This window comes from Globicephala melas, chromosome X (genome assembly GCF_963455315.2).
Source record: "Globicephala melas chromosome X, mGloMel1.2, whole genome shotgun sequence".
Taxonomy (NCBI): Eukaryota; Metazoa; Chordata; class Mammalia; order Artiodactyla; family Delphinidae; genus Globicephala; species Globicephala melas.
In genome coordinates this window covers 71949381-71961392 of record NC_083335.1, presented here as the reverse complement: position 1 = coordinate 71961392, position 12012 = coordinate 71949381, and positions in this window count along the sequence as shown.

The window sequence follows — 12012 nt, the reverse complement described above, 5'->3', positions numbered from 1 at the left end:
CTACAGTTGGCTTGGAAAACCCTGCATCTGTGGAATATCGTAATAGACAAAGAGTATTCCCACAACTGAGGTTGCAGATTTTGGAGGCAACTGCGGACTTTGGGGGCAAGTATACACAGGAGTTGGGCCAGGTCAGATTCTGAGCTGGCCCTACAGTGCACACAGCAGGTCCAGAGACCTACATAGAATTTGCTTTCTGCTTTTGATTTGTTTTTTCTCTATTTTAGTTTTTGTTTGGTTGCTCCCTTTTTTGTTTTCTCCTTTTTAAAATTTATTTTTATTTATTATTTTTGGCATGTGTGTGTGTGTGTGTGTGTGTGTTTCTTTGTTTTTCTTTGCTTTTGCTTTTACCATATGTCTTGGAGTTTTGTTTGTCTGTTTGTGTTCTTTCTTTCCTGTTCTTCCATGCTGTGCAGATTGCAGCTTCTTGATGCTCTGGACAAGAGTTGGGCCTGAGCCTCTGAGGTGGGAGAGCTGACTCCAGGAGGTTGAACTGTCAGAGAACTCCCAGACACAGGGAATATTAATTGGCAAGAGCTCTCCCAGAGGTCTCCATCTCAACACAATGGCCCAGCTCCACACAAGAGCTACCAAGCTCCAGTAATGTATGCCTCACACCAAACCAGCAAGAGAGGAACACACACCCACCAGTTAGGAAATACACTGCCTAAAGTCACAGTAAGTTCACAGACACCACAAAACACATAACTGGCTATGGCCTTCCCCATCAGAGGGACAAGATTCAGCTCCACCCACCAGAAGGCAGGCACTAGTCCCCCCACCAGGAATCCTAGACAAGCCACTGGACCAAACCCATCCACTGGGAGCAGACACCAGAAGTAAGAGGAACTACAACCCTGCAGCCTGAGGAAAGGAGGCCCCAAACACAATAAATTATACAAAATGAGAAGACAGAGAAAAATGCTGCAGATGAAGGAGCAAGGTAAAAACACAGAAGACAAACAAATGAAGAGAAAATAGGCAGTCTACCTGAAAAAGAATTCAGAGTAATGATGGTAAAGATGATACAAAGTCTCAGAAATAGAATGGAGAAAATGCAAGAAACATTTAAAAAGGACCTAGAAGAACTAAAGAAAACAGAAACAGTGAGGAACAACACAATAACTGAAATGGAAAATACACTAGAAGGAATCGAGAGCAGAATAACTGAGGCACTAGAATGGATAAGTGAGCTGGAAGATAGAATGGTGGAAATCACTACTGCAGAGCAGAATAGAGAAAAAAAAATGAAAAGAATTGAGGACAGGCTCGGAGATGACTGGAACAATATTAAGCATACCAACATTTGAATTATCGGTGACCCAGAAGAAGAGAAAGAGAAAGGGTCTGAGAAACTATTTGAAGCGATTAGATTCCAAAACTTCCCTAACATGGGAAAGGAAATAGTCAATCAAGTCAAGGAAGCACAGAGAGTCCCATAGAGGATAAACCCAAGGACAAACACGCCAAGACACATATTAATCAAACTATCAAAAACAAAATACAAAGTAAAATATTAAAAGAATCAAGTGGAAAGCAACAAATAACATACAAGGGAATCCCCATCAGGTCATCAGCTGATCTTTTAGCAGAAACACTGCAGGCCAGAAGGGAGTGGCAGGATATATTTAAAGTGATGAAAGGGGAAAACCTAGAACCAAGATTACTCTACCCAGGAAGGATCTCATTCAGATTCGATGGAGAAATCAAAAGCTTTACAGAGAAGCAAAACCTAAGAGAAATCAGCATCACCAAACCAGCTCTACAACAAATGCTAAAGGAACTTCTCTAAGTGGGAAACACAAGAGAAGGAAAAGACCTACAAAAACAAACCCAAACCAATTAAGAAAATGGTAATAGGAACATACATATAGATAGCTACCCTAAATGGAAATGATTTAAATGCTCCAACCAAAACAAACAGACTGGCTAAATGGATACCAAAACAAGACCCACATATATGTTGTCTACAAGAGACCCACTTCAGACCTAGGGACACACACAGACTGAAAGTGAGGGGATGGAAAAAGATATTCCATGCAAATGGAAAACACAAGAAAGGTGGAGTAGCAATACTCATACCAGAAAAAACAGATTAAAAAAAAAGACTGTTATAAGAGATAGAAAGGACAATACATAATGATCAAGGGATCAATCTAAGAATATATAACAATTATAAATATCTATGCACCCAACATAGGAGCACCTCAATACATAAAGCAAATGCTAACAGCCATAAAAGGGGAAAGTGACAGTAACACAATAATAGTGACAGATTTTAACACCCCATTTACACCAATGGACAGATCATCCAGAAATAAAATGAATAATGAAACACAAGCTTTAAGTGACACAATAGACCAGATATATTTAACTAACATTTATAGGACATTCCACCTGAAAGCAGAAGAATAAACTTTGTTCTCAAGTGACATGGAATATTCTCCAGGATAGATCACATCTTTGGTCACAAATCAAGCCTCAGCATATTTAAGAAAATTGAAATCATATCAAGCATCTTTTTTGACCACAGTCCTCTGAGATTAGAAATCAGTTACAGGAAAAAAACTGTAAAAAACAAAAACACATGGAGGCTAAACAATACACTACTAAATAACCAAGAGATCACTGAAGAAAACAAAGAACTAATCAAAAAATACCTAGAGACAAATGACAATGAAAACATGATGACCCAAAACCTATGGGATGCAGCAAAAGGAGTTCTAAGAGGGAAGTTTATAGCAATACAATCCTACCTCAAGAAACAAGAAAAATCTCAAATAAACAATCAAACCTTACACCTCAAGGGGCTAGAGAAAGAACAAAAATACTCCCTAAGTTAGTAGAAGGAAAGAAATCATAAAGATCAGAGCAGAAATAAATAATATAGAAACAAAGAAAAAATAGCAAAGATAAATAAAACTAAAAGTTGGTTCTTTGAGAAGATAAACAAAGTTTATAAACCTTTAGCCAGACTCATCAAGAGAAAGAGGGAGAGGACTCAAATCAATAAAATTAGAAATGAAACAGGAGAAGTTACAATAGACACAGCAGAAATACAAAGGATCATAAGAGACTACTACAAGCAACTATATGCCAAAAAAATGGACAACCTGAAAGAAACGGACAAATTCGTAGAAAGGTATAACCTTACAAGACTAAACCACGAATAAATAGAAAATACGAACAGACCATTCACAAGTAATGAAATTGAAACTGTGATTAAAAATATTCCAACAAACAAAAGTCTAGGACCAGATGGCTTCACAGATGAATTCTATCAAACATTTAGAGGAGTTAACACACATCATTCTCAGACTCTTCCAAAATATTGCAGAGGAAGAAACACTCCCAAACTCATTCTATGAGGCTACCATCACCCTGATACAAAAACAAGACAAAGATATTAGAAAAAAAAAATAGAGACCAATATCAGTCATGAATATAGATGCAAAAATCCTCAACAAAATAATAGGAAACAGAATCCAACAACAAATTAAAAGGATCATACACCATGAACCATGGGATTTATCCCAGGTATGCAAGGATTCTTCAAAATATGCAAATCAATCAATGTGATACACATTAACAAATTGAAGACTAAAGATCATATGACCATCTCAAAAGATGCAGAAAAAGTTTTGACAAAATTGAACACCGATTTATGATAAAAAGTCTCCAGAAAGTGGGCATAGATGGAACCTACCTCAACATAATAAAGACCATATATGACAAACCCACAGCAAACATCATTCTCAATGGTGAAAACCTGAAAACATTTCCTCTACGATCAGGAACAAGACAAGGATGTCCACACTTGCCACTATTATTCAACATAGTTTTGGAATTCCTAGCCATGGCAATCAGAGAAGAAAAAGAAATAAAAGGAATACAAATTGGAAAAGAAGTAAAGCTGTCACTGTTTCCAGATGACATGATACTATACATAGAAAATTCTAAAGATGCCACCAGAAAACTACTAGAGCTAATCAATGAATTTGGTAAAGTTGCAGGATACAAAATTATGCACAGAAATTACTTGCACTCCTATACATTAAGAAGGAAAGATCAGAAAGAGAAATTAAAGAAACAATCCCATTCCCCATTGCAACGAAAAGCATAAGATACCTAGGAATAGACCTACCTGGGGAGACAAAAGACCTGTATGCAGAAAACTATGAAACACTGATGAAAGAAATTAAATATGACACAAACTGATGAAGAGATATACCATGTTCTTGGATTGGAAGAATCAAAATTGGGAAAATAACTATACTATCGAAAGCAATCTGCAGGTTCAGTGCAATCCCTATCATATATCCAATGACATTTTTTATGGAACTAGAATAAAAAATCTTAAAATTTGTATGGAGACAAAAAAGAACTCAAATAGCCAAAGCAATCTTGAGGAAAAAAAAAAAACGGAGCTGGAGGAATCAGGCTCCCTGACTTCAGACTATACTACAAAGCTACAGTAATCAAGACAGTATGGCACTGCCAGAGAAACAGAAATATAGATCAATGGAGCAGGATAGAAAGCACCAAGATAAACCCACGCACCTATGGTCAACTCATCTATGAAAAAGGAGGCAAGACTATACAATGGAGAAAAGACGGTCTCTTCAATAAGTGGTCCTTGGAAAACTGGACAGCTACATGTGAAAGAATGAAATTAAAACACTCCCTAACACCATACACAAAACTATACTCAAAATGGATTAAAGACCTAAATATAAGACTGAACACTATAAATGTCTTAGAGGACAACAAAGGAAGAACACTCTTTGACATAAATCACAGCAAGATCTTTTTTGTCCCACCTTCTGGAATAATGGAAATAAAAACAAAAATAAACATATGGGACCTAATGAAACTTCAGAGCTTTTGCACAGCAAACAAAATCATAAAAAAGATGAAAAGGCAAAACTCGAATGGAAGAAAATATTTGCAAATGAATCAATGGACAAAGGATTAATTTCCAAACTATATAAACAGTTTATACAGCTCAACAACAAAAACAAACAACCCAATCAAAAAATGGACAGAAGACCTAAATAGGCATTTCCCCAAAGAATACATACAGTTGGCCAAGAGTCACATGAAAAGATGCTCAACGTCAGTAATTATTACAGAGATGCAAATCAAAACTACAATGAGGTATCACTTCATACCAGTCAGAATGGCTATCATTGAAAAATCTACAAACAATAAATGCTGGAGTGGGTGTGGAGAAACTGGATCCCTCTTGCACTGTTGGTGGGAATGTAAATTGATACAGCCACTATGGAGAACAGTATGGAAGTTCCTTAAAAAATGAAAATAGAAATACCATATGACCCAGCAATCCCAATATGAGTATATATCCAGATAAAACCATAACTCAATAAGACACATGCACCCCAATGTTCATTGTGGCACTGTTTACAATAGCCAGGGCATGGAAGTAACATAAATGCCCATTGAAAGATGAATGGATAAAGAAGATATGTACATATATACAATGGAATACTACTCAGCCATAAAAAGAATGAAATGGAGGCATTTGTAGAGACGTGGATGGACCTAGAGACTGTCATACAGAGTGAAGTAAGTCAGAAAGAGAAAAAAACAAATATTGTTTATTAATGCATATATATGGAATCTAGAAAATGGTACAGATCAATCTGTTTGCAAGGCAGAAATAGAGACAGAGATATAGAGAATAAACATATGGACACCAAGGTGGGAAAGTGGGGTGAGATGAATTGGGAGATGGGGATTCACATATACACAGTAATATATATATAATAGGTAACTAATGAAAACTTGCTGTATAGCAAAGGGAACTTCACTTTGCTCTACAGTAGAAACTAACACAACATTGTAAAGAACTATACCCCAATAAAAAAATAAAAAATATAAAAAGAAGATGTGGTATATATATACAATGGAATATTACTCAGCCATAAAAAAGAGTGAAATCATGCCATTTTCAGCAACATGGATGGACCTACATATTATCATATGAAATGAAGTAACTCAAAGACTAATATGATATGATATCATATGTATGTGGAATCTAAAAAACAATGATACAAATGAACTTATATTAAAAAAACAGAAATAGACCCACAGACATAGAAACAGCTTGTGGTTACCAAAGGGAATGGGGGAGGGATAAATTAGGAGTTTGGTATAACATACACACACTACTATATATAAAATAGATAACCAACAAGGAGCTACTGTATAGCACAGGGAATTATACTCAATATTTTTTTAAATAACCCATAAGGGAATGAATCTGGAAAAGAAATATATATATATATAATAACTATATATAATAAATCATTATATATAAATATATATATTATAAATCATATATCACTTTGTTGTATACATGAAAGCAACACATTTTAAATCAACTATACTTAAGTTTAAAAAAAGAAAAAAAGAACAAGTGAATTGTATACTTTAAAATAATTTAAATGGTGAATTTTATGTTACATGATTTTTACCTCACTTAAAAACATGATGTTATAATAAGATTAATATTATTGCATTGAGTAGGAGAATTTCAGAAAAGCCTGGGTATAAGTGAAGCAACTCCTCTTATTTTAAGTAAAAATAAGTTTGGTTTTTAATATGCTGGAACTACATATCTGAATTTATTTCCCATTGCAAAATATAACGTTGCCTCATTATTGTTTAATAAAACCCTAAGTATTTACCTAAGCTTTATCACAAATAGATAAAAATATAGGCAAGTTTAAGGAGATATTTTTACTAGTCTTGTTGTATGTCTAATACATTTGCTCTATCCATATTGAGAACACTGAATTTGAAATAATTTTTTTTTAATTTAAAGATATTTTAAATAATAATGTTTTCATTTGGAGATTTCCTTGTATAGTGGAAATACATTTACCTTTTTAAAATGTATAACTGACTTCTAAGGTGGATGGGGTTTAAGAGATGAGATGAGTGATCACTATAGTAAATAAAATATAATAAAAATAAATAGATTATATTGGTAGCCTAGGAATATAATCAATTTTTACCCCCAAATCAGGTTATATCTTATGATATTGCATGAATTTTCTCATTTAAATAACAACCACTTGTATGGAGGTTCCTAAAAAACTTAAAAATACAACTACCATTTAATCCAGCAATTCCACTTCTGTGCAATTTCCCAAAGAAAACAAGAAAGCAACAAAAGTCTTTCAAAAAGATGTGTGCACCTCTATGTTCATTGCAGTGTTATTCTCAATAGCCAAGGTATGGAAGCAACCTAAATGTTCATCAATAGATGAATGGATAAACAAGATGTCATGTATACATACAATGGAATATTACTCAGCCATATAAAGAATGGAAGCTTGCCATTTGCAACAACACAAATAGACCTAGAAGGTGTTATGTTAAATAAAATGTCAGACAGTGAAAGACAAATATAAAATATTGTATGATTTCACTTATATGTGGAATCTAAAAAAGCAAGATAAATGAACAAATATAACAAAACCAAAACAGAGTCATAGATACAGAGAACAAACAGCTGGTTGCCAGGGTGTTCTGGGGGGAGGATGAATGAAATAGTGAGGGAAATTAAGAGGTACATACTTCCAGTTACAAAATAAATGAGTCACAGGGATGAAATGTAGTGTGGGTAATGTAGTAAATAATATATCTTTGAATGGAGACAAAGGTGGTCAAAAGGTACAAACTTCCAGTTATAAGATAAATAAATACTGGGGATGTAATGTACAGTATGATGAATATAATTAACATTGCTGTATGTTTTATATGAAAGTTAAAAGAGTAAATCCTAAGCATTCTCATCAAAAGGAAAATAGTTTTTCTTTTATTTTGTACTTATATGAGATGATGGATGTTCACTAAACTTATTGTGGTAATCATTTCATTATGTATGTATGTCAAATCATTAACTGTACACCTTAAAATTATACAGTGCTGTGAGTTAATTGTATCTACCCCCCCCAAAAAACTGGAAGAAAAAATAACATCCACTTGTATTTCAGTAGTAACACAATGACACTCCAATACAAGAAGCTGATACAATAGCAAGGCATTTTTTGTTTAGAAACTGCTGCTTTTAAAAAAACTCTTCTAAAGTTATGGATGACTTCATTAACAAAAATAGGTGAGATTTAAAAGCACACTGCAGGGACTTCCCTGGTGGTGCAGTGGATAAGATTCCATGCTCCTAATGCAGGGGGCCCGGGTTTGATCCCTGGTCAGGGAACTAAATCCCACATGCATGCCACAACTAAGAGTTCACACGCCACAACTAAGGAGCTCACGTGCTGCAACTAAGGAGCCTGCCTGCCACAACTAAGACCCAGTGCAACCAAATAAATATATAAATAGTTTTTTTAAAAGCACACTGCAGTGCAATTACATTTTGTTCTAAAGAATTTGTGTTTCATGTATAAACATAAAAGGCAACACAATAATGAGGCAGCTTGTTCTCATAGGCATATAAGGTCTCAGATAATGACTGCATGTATATATCATGGCATTTGTTCTGTAAGTGGCAGACAGAAAATAGAGATCATTAGAAAAATAGTACTTTTGTCCCCTGGAATTTTCATTAATTGAAAAAATGCCATATAAACATTTTCAAAGCTGCTCATAAGTCAAAATTTGAGAAAATTAACTAGAATTTAACATCAAGGAAACTAATGGATATGGAAATTAATGCCACATTCTCCTTCATCTCTGATCATACTTTCTCTTTTTCTCTTTCTATATACTGAATAAAGCTCTGTGTTTCCATCCATCTACTAAGCACCTATGCCATGTGTTATGGTAACTATTGGGAATACAGAAATGAGTAAGAACCAGGGCAATTTTCCAATTTTTTTTCTTTCTCCTTTCTTCTTTAGCAATATTTTTTATTCCATGACTTTAACAACCATATATATGTGAAGACATTCATTAGCTCTGACCTTTCTCACAAGTCCCAGAACAGTTTAAATCCTGTATTTCCAATTTCCTGATGGGTAACTTTCTGGATGTCTCATGGACAACACAGATTGTACATACTCAAAATGGAATTTCTCATCTATTCCATTATATTTTTTAATTTTAAATATTGTGGCAAAACATACATAACATAAAATCTACCATTTTCACCATTTTTAAGCATATAGTTCAGCAGTATTAAGCATATTCATATTGTTGTGCAACTACCAACGCTATCTATTTTCAGAATTTTTTATCATTCACTATTGAAACTCTGTACACAATAAATAATAACTCTCCATTCCTCTCTCCCCCCAACTTAGGTAACCAGTGTTCTACTCTCTGTCCCTATGAATTTGACTACTTTAGGTATATCATATAAGTGGAATTATACAGCATTTGGCTTTTATTGTCTAGCTGATTCCACTTAGTTTACTGTCTTCAAAGTGGATGTATGTTGTAGCATGTATCAGAATTTCACTCCTTTTTAAGGTTGAATAATATTTCTATAACGTTTTGTTTATCCATTCATCAATTGACACAGAATGCATCCATCTTTTGGCTACTGGGAATAGCACTGTTATGAACATTGGTGTACAAGTATCTGAGTCCTTGCTTTCTGAATAATATAGTTATTATTTATTTAATTTTAGGGGGAACTACCTTACCATTTTCCACAATGTATCATTTTACATTGCCACCAGTAGTGTACAAGTGTTTTAATTTTTCCACATCCTCACCAACACTAGTTATTTTCTTTTTTGTTTTGGTTTTTCAGCATAGCCATCCTAATGGGTGTGAAGTGTTATCTAAATGTTGGTTTGATTTTCATTTTCTTAACAATTAGTGAGGTTGTGCATCTTTTCATTTGCTTATTGGCCATTTGTACATCTTCTTTGGAAATTTTTTATCTGGGTTGTTTGATTTCTATGTTGTTGTATTATAGGAGTTCTCTATATTTTCTGGATATTAATCCCTTATCAGATATGTGATTTGCAAATATTTTCTCCCACTTTGAGGGTTGTCTTTTCACTCTGTTGATAGTGCTGCTTGATACACAATTTGGATGAAATTCAATTTATCTTTTTTTCTTTTGTTGCTGAGATTTTAGTGTCATATTCAAGAAATTATTGCCAAATCCAATGTCATGACATTTCCCCACTATGGTTCTTTCCAAGAGTTTTATAGTTTTAGGTCTTTGATCTGTTTTGAGTTAAAGTTTGTATACCATGTGAGGCAAGCATCAACCTTTGTTATTTTCATATAGATATTCAAATTTTTACGCACCATTTCTTTTTTTTAAACATCTTTACTGGAGTATAATGGCTTTACGATAGTGTGTTAGTCTCTGCTTTATAACAAAGTGAAGCAGTTACACATATGTTCCCATACCTCTTCCAGCTTGTGACTCCCTCCCTCCCACCCTCCCTATCCCACCCCTCTAGGTGGTCACAAAGCACCAAGCTGATCTCCCTGTGCTATGTGGCTGCTTCCCACTAGCTATCTATTTTATGTTTGGTATTGTATATATGTCCATGACACTCTCTCACTTTGTCACAGCTTACCCTTCCCCCTCCACATATCCTCAAGTCCATGCTCTAGTGGGTCTGTGTCTTTATTCCCATCTTACCCATAGGTTCTTCATGACTGTTTTTCTTTTTTTCTTAGGTTCCATATATATGTGTTAGCATACGGTATTTGTTTTTCTCTTTCTGACTTACTTCACTCTGTATGACAGACTCTAAGTCTCACTACAAAAAACTCAATTTTATTTTGTTTTATGGCTGAGTAATATTCCATTGTATATATGTGCCATATCTTCTTTATCCATTCATCTGTTTATGGACACTTAGGTTGCTTCCATGTCCCAGCTATTGTAAATAGAGCTGCAGTGAACATTGTGGTACATGACTCTTTTTGAATTATGGTTTTCTCAGGGTATATGCCAAGTAGTGGGGTTGCTGGGTCATATGGTAGTTCTATGTGTAGCTTTTTAAGGAACCTCCATACTGTTCTCCATAGTGGCTGTACCAATTCACATTCACACCAGCAGTGCAAGAATGTTCCCTTTTCTCCACACCCTCTCCAGCATTTATTGTTTCTAGATTTTTTGATGATGGCCGGTGTGAGATGATATCTCATTGTAGTTTTGATTTACATTTCTCTAATGATTAATGATGTTGAGCATTCTTTCATGTGTTTGTTGGCAATCTGTATATCTTCTTTGGAGAAATGTCTATTTACGTCTTCTGCCCATTTTTGGATTGGGTTTTTTGTTTTTTTTGTTATCAAGCTGCTTGTAAATTTTGGAGATTAATCCTGTCAGTTGCTTCATTTGCAAATATTTTCTCCCATTTTGAGGGTTGTCTATTGGCCTTGTTTATGGTTTCCTTTGCTGTGGAAAAGTTTTGAAGTTGCATTAGGTCCCATTTGTTTATTTTTTTTTAATTTCCATTTCTCTAGGAGGTGGATCAAAAAGGATCTTGCTGTGATTTATGTCATAGAGTGTTCTGCCTATGTTTTCCTCTAAGAGTTTGATAGTTTCTGGCCTTACGTTTAGGTCTTTAATCCATTTTGAGCTTATTTTTGTGTATGGTGTTAGGGAGTGTTCTAATCTCATACTTTTACGTGTACCTGTCCGGTTTTCCCAGCACCACTTACTGAAGAGGCTGTCTTTTCTCCACTGTATATTCTTGCCTCCTTTATCAAAGATAAGGTAGCACCATTTCTTGAGAAGACTCTCTTTTCCTCATTGAATGGCCTATGCTTTCTTGTCAAAAATCATTTGAACATTTGTGCAAGGGTTTTTTTTCTGGGCTTTCTATTCTATTACACTGGCCTATATGTCTGTCTTTTTGCCAGTAACACAGAATTTGGATGACTGTAGATTTGTAATAAGTTTTGAAATCTGGAAATGTGAGACCTACAACTTTATTCATCATTTTCAAATTTGTTTTGGCTATGCATGGTCCCTTGAGTTTCTACATAAATTTTAGAATGCATTTTTCTAAACCCATTGAAATTTGCTAGGGATTGCATGGA